This window comes from Porites lutea, chromosome 2 (assembly GCF_958299795.1).
Source record: "Porites lutea chromosome 2, jaPorLute2.1, whole genome shotgun sequence".
NCBI lineage: Eukaryota > Metazoa > Cnidaria > Anthozoa > Scleractinia > Poritidae > Porites > Porites lutea.
The window spans coordinates 14,266,485-14,272,626 of NC_133202.1; positions in this window are offsets into that span (position 1 = coordinate 14,266,485).

The following is a 6,142-nucleotide window of genomic DNA, read 5'->3' on the forward strand; positions in this document are numbered from 1 at the left end:
ACATGTCAAAGCAGACAAGCAAGAAAAAAACATTAAGTTTTGGGCTTTACGGCGAACTTAGTCACAAATAATTAAAATGTTCTCCTTCCTGTTTAAAGTAAAGAGGTATGACGGGCCATGAAAAGGGATAAACTGAATGGAAATTCTTTCGGTGCATTTTTTTACAAACGTCATTTCAAAAACAGCGAAGACGTTCGTCAGCCAAAAACAGTGGCTGTGGTCCCAGCGGGATGAAAGGGTACAATAAAACGAATTGTCTTGTATACATTAAGTTAAGTTAAGTTTGCGTGGATGAGAGGGAACAATGAAATGAGGTAGTTGTTCAAACTGAGTAGGTCTTGATCTCAATTTAAAGCATGATAAAACAGCCGGTTGAAGAATTAATCTCAATTCCTTTCGCAGGTTCCTTGGACAAAGTACCGAAAACCCGGCCCCAGCTGATCGAGTTCATTCTCAACATGTTGTCCAATCCTTGGTTCTCTTCAATTATGTCCTGGGAGGGGATGGACGGGCAGTTCACTATCATACGCCCTGAACAAGCGGCACAGCTGTGGGGAGAAAGGAATGGCCGAAGAAACATGACCTACCAAAAGTTTAGTCGGGCACTGCGTTATTACTACCACAAGAAAGTGTTGACCAAGATTAGAGGCCAAAAATACACGTACAAGTTCGACTTTCAAGAGCTTGAGCGACAGTATGGATATAGAGGTATATCATCTGTCACTTTTCATCAGCCCACTGGAAACAGCCAATACATGATTCCCTCCTTTACGGCCTGCAATTGTGATGCATTTCCAGCCAGTCATCCCTGGTGAGGTTCTTTCCACAATTTAGGACCACAGTTTGAAACGTGCAGGAAGAGAATCAGACAAATCTAACTTTTTCTCAGTCGTTAAACGTTATATTTTTTTCTGCTCTCTCCGCGCGCGCTTTATCAAGTCAACAGAGTATTTTGGATTAAGGTTGCTTTCGAACCGAATTAACGTTTCCTTTTGGCGCTGACTATCTTTTCAGGTCTGCTCACAGAGCCCCTGATGAGAATGACAGGCCTTCAGTCTAAAACATCTGTCTATGTTCCTCTTTACGTTAGTGAGCTCACTAGAACCAAATAACTGTACCGTAGCTATTTTATGTCATTGATAAATGCATATTTTCTATTTAATATAGCAAAGTTGTATTGTTAAACCCAATGTACTAATGGTCTTTTCCCCCACAGTTGGTAGTCTACTATCAATGAGCTGTGTGGTCATTGAACTACTGGAGTGGTTATTGATCTGTTGTGTTTATTGAACACTCGTGGGGTTATCCAACTACGGTCATGTATCTCTTTTGAACGGTCAAAATGTCAAAAATAACACAATAATAACTTGAATGCTAGCCTAACAAGGAAAAAATGGAGTCGAAAAAGATGCTTGTCCTCTTCAATCACAATGATGTGAAAACGTATTTATTTTTTCTGTTCACTTATTTACGTGTCCGTCAAAATGACCATCAAAACTGCGAAAGTTTGGCCGGATAATGTTCACATTGGCCGGACCCATAATTGTCCGTTGACCGGACGTTATTTTGAGTTGTGTTATTCGATTCTCATAGCAACTAAGAAATAACCATAATACATAAATTCGTAAGTTACCAAGCAAGCCTTTTTTAAAATGCCAACACACTTTACAAAACATAGCAACAAATACTTCCTTGTTTTTAAAACACCTGCACAGCCCTGGGATAAGGGTCAAAATATGTACACATGTATTCAGTTTCCATGACAATAATCACCAAAGCAACAAACTTAACTACTACAACATAGCTGTCTCCCATTTGTAGATTGGTCAAACCGCTCTTGATGACGACATACATTAGAGTAACAAAAAGATGTTTATTGTCTGTCGCCGATCACGTATGTTGTTACTAAGGATATTTTAGTTTCTGATTGGTCAGTTAAGTATACGAGTAGTGGTTTCAGTGATGACGTCACTATTTATGACGTCAAATGGGCTGGGTGGCGATAGGGGTTTCACTAGACTGTGATTGGATTATTAAAAGCTGCTTATTTGGACAAGTTACAATATATAAACCCACTGGAAAATATCAACCACGGTATCCATCAACTTGCCACTCATTGCGTGAGTTTATCGTTTAAGCTGAAATGAATTTTCTTGTCGGAAAAGAAGCTGATTTTGAGTGTTCCTTCCATTGCAGTGACGATTGTCAACTAGAAAATGGTGAGTTAACTAGGTTTGGACAAATTTATTGAAAAGCGTTCCTATGGCATGCGAAGGGGAAAAAGAGGGCGAAAGTAGGGTAAATTTCCTTGTAATCACGTCAATAGTAACAACCTAGCAAAGCGGGCCACACAGAAAAAGAATGCATTTTAATAGTAAGTTTGCTTTCAGAGTAGGCTGAGTCACCAATAAAATCATTTCCTTGAAATAAAGAATATGAACATGAAATTCATACCTTATTATAGGAAATTGACGATGCACTTTATTAACGCAATTATAAAAAAATCGCGTTAATTTAATGCATCTTAATTTTATCGATGTTGATTTAGATCAGACTATTTTACATCATTGTTGTTTTACAGCACCTTTATTTCAATAACAAAACCTTGTCTGCTCATATTTCCTCTATCAACGCCTCAGAGTCACTATCTGATAGTTCTTCTTTAAGAATTGAGTTCAAAATGCATGTCTTTTGACTGGTCTTCGTAATGATCCGTTTCCCCGAGGGGATAGCTAACTTCGTCAGTCTTTCTTCTTAAGATTTCCATTTACGTTTATTTTTTTTCTTTTAGATCTGTATGCTAAGAACTCTGTATTGCAGCAAATTCGCGAAAAATAAAGTTAGGGCACATTGTTTTCGAAATTCCGCGTTAATTTGATGCATGTAAACCTAACTTTTGGAAAATTCGCGTTAATTTTGTGTAACGTAAATTTTCTTCTCTTTGGCAACGTGCATCGTTAATTTTCTATAATAAGGTATATAGGAATTCTGGGATGCAGTATCAAATGTAAAGAAGATATTAGGAGTTACAGACGCAACTTTTGCGGTTGCGAAAAGAAAGCATGAAAGAAAATTCACGTTGGTATGGGATTCAAACCCTTAGGGTCCATTATTTAAACGAAAACTAAGTTATTCCGCGGTTTAGGAAATCTTTGGACCTCCAGATCTCTGTTTTCGTGGACTTAAGCCGCGTAATGACGGCTTTGTGAAGGTTAAACTTTAATTCGACGATGCTTATGTCCTCTTTCATTCCTTTGTGATTTTGTGCTAGTAAAAAGGTTTTTTTTTTTTACTCCAATAATATGACCCGCTTAATACAGACATCCCGTTAATACGGAAACCTTCTCTGATACCTTCAGTGTCTATTAACGGGGCTTGACCGTAGCAGGCATATTGTTGTTGTTGATGTTGGTGTTTAGTTCAGTTTTCAAATCCTCAATTAAAAGCACCGTAAAACAACGTCAGTGGACTAACTTTTAATCTCAATTACTTCGAAGGATTGGTGGACAAAATGTTGAAAACCCGGTCCCAGCTGCTCGAGTTCATTCTCAACATGTTGTCCAATCCTTGGTTCTCTTCAATTATGTCCTGGGAGGGGATGGACGGGCAGTTCACTATCATACGCCCTGAACAAGCGGCACAGCTGTGGGGAGAAAGAAACGGCCGAAGAAACATGACCTACCAAAAGTTCAGTCGGGCACTACGTTATTACTACCACAAGGAAGTGTTGACCAAGATTAGAGGCCAAAAATACACGTACAAGTTCAACTTTCAAGAGCTTGAGCGACAGTATGGATATAGAGGTATATCATCTGTCACTTCGCATCAGTCTACTGGAAACAATCGCTTCAGGATCCCCCCTTTTATTCCTGCAATTCAATTCAGTTCCATGGTGAGGTTCATTCCACACTAAATACATGGAGGGCCTGTTGAGTACTTTTCTCATTCACACTTCTTCGAGGGCCTGAATGGAGTTAATATGGGGGTTAATAAGGTAATATGAATCATTATCTTATTAACTGCATGAGATTTACAGACAACCGACAAAGATCAAGAAACGTGTTAATAGGGAGCTCAATGAACCACCAAATAACATCGGTGAAAAAGTCACTTAAAACATCTACTTGCGTTTTTTCTCACTTTTCTGCGTATTTCAGAAGTCTGATATTTATGAGGTTTTGGTGTCTACAGTGTATGGTTTGAATCAATTAAGAATGCTAAAGTACAGTGGAAACTCTATTCAGGGGACACCCTCGTTTACCAAGGGAAATGTCCCATGAATAGAGGTTGTGCTGGTTTTTTATACAATTAACCAACAAATAAAATAATTTTTTTTATATTCAATGCCTCGGAATCTGCTGCAGACATTATTTCAAACAGCTAGATGTATACAAAAAACTATCATTGACTTGTTTATGCGATAATTATTTTGTGTTGAATTCCTGCAAGGGTAGTACACCGATTTAAGTGAGGTGCTGTGAAATCTGTCACCATTGTGACAAGTGTACACTTTCCAACCCTTCTTGTGGTCAGCCATGTTCCCAGTGTTAAGATGTCCTCTGATTAGAGGTTAAACCCGGGTTTTGGGAACCAAAAGTAGTGTTCCCTTCCCATAGTGCGTGGTTTCCCTTCAAAAGAGGTCACAAAAACAAAAGATTATTAGAACATTTTTCTCTTTTTTTTTCTATTGTTTTTCTTGTGTTTATAGGACGTTCAGACTCTATATTTTTTACTTGATAATGACGTCCGAGAACCTCGAAACATCGTGTATTTTTTAACTTTTATAAAAGTTTCTTAAATGTTTTAAGAAACGTTTTTACGCAATTTTTTTTATAGCTAAACGTTTTAAAAAGTCGCTTCCTTTTGAACATTTTTCCGGGACCAAAATTTGGGTCCCTTGAAAAGAAGTGTCCCAAGGCGGTTCCCCTGTACCACCCGATAGAGCAACCCTTTCCCCTCTCTCCCCACCCCTGTATCTAAAAGGGTTTCGCGATGTAACATACATGTTAGACTCTTGCTTTGCCCTGTTTCTCTGAACTGCTTATTTGATATGGTGGCTATAGTTCAGTTAAATATCTAAGGTTGTGTAAATGATTACTATCTTGTAAGATGGTAGGAAGAATAAACAAATCAACTCTGACACTTCTTACAAAGTATTTGCTTGTGTTGAAAAGTAGAGGTTTTATTAACTTTAAGGTGGCTCGACCCAGTAGGTGTACTTTCCATCTTCGAATCTCTTAGACTAAAACAAACTTATCTTTATTGTAAAACCTTTACAACACATGTATTGCATACAGACTAAATTTGATTATGATATTATTTTTTGGGTGATCGGAATATCACGTGACAATGACGTCACAATAGTTTCGGCTCTAAGTCGAATTGCAGCCCTTACCAGCATTTTCTTCAGAAATGCTTAAGGCTACAGATACTTTGGGTGCTTGTCTTCTGTTGTGCAAAGTTTCACAAAAATTAACCTATAAGAGGAATTTCGAGAAATCTTGAAATTTCTACAAAAAGGGCATAAAATATTCATGAATTGAAGACTGGACTTAATGCAGACAAATTTGCTACTTTTTGTCTTGAAATTTCTACAAAAAGGGCATAAAATATTCATGAATTGAAGACTGGACTTAATGCAGACAAATTTGCTACTTTTTGTCTTTTTTTTCCGAAATGTTTTCATCACCCATCCGTTCTATACATGACCCTCATACACTCTACAGCCGGCTAAACGCAAGCAGACTTGCGCGATTTCGAAAAACACGAAAACATGTAAATCAAAAAATTTTGTAATTTCAAAGGCTACTTTGACGAAAACAGCGACTCAACTCAAAACTCGTAACTCAAAAACAATCGGACATTTAATGTTTTTAATCACATTATTAGCCTTGCAAATTGTTCTTGACTTAAACCTAAATATAATATCAGTAACGTCTTAACAGGCCTGATTACTAAGGCCAGGCTTCCGGACCAAACGGAGCTCGTAAAAACAAATGAAATGGCCGCAGAATCGCGAAGTTAAAGGGAATATTTTAAACCTTATTTCGTCCAGCATGAGGTTTGCTTTTATGATTAAGAAGATAAATTTTAATTGTACTATAATTTGAAGTCAATTTTCACAACTGTTCCTGTATTTTTT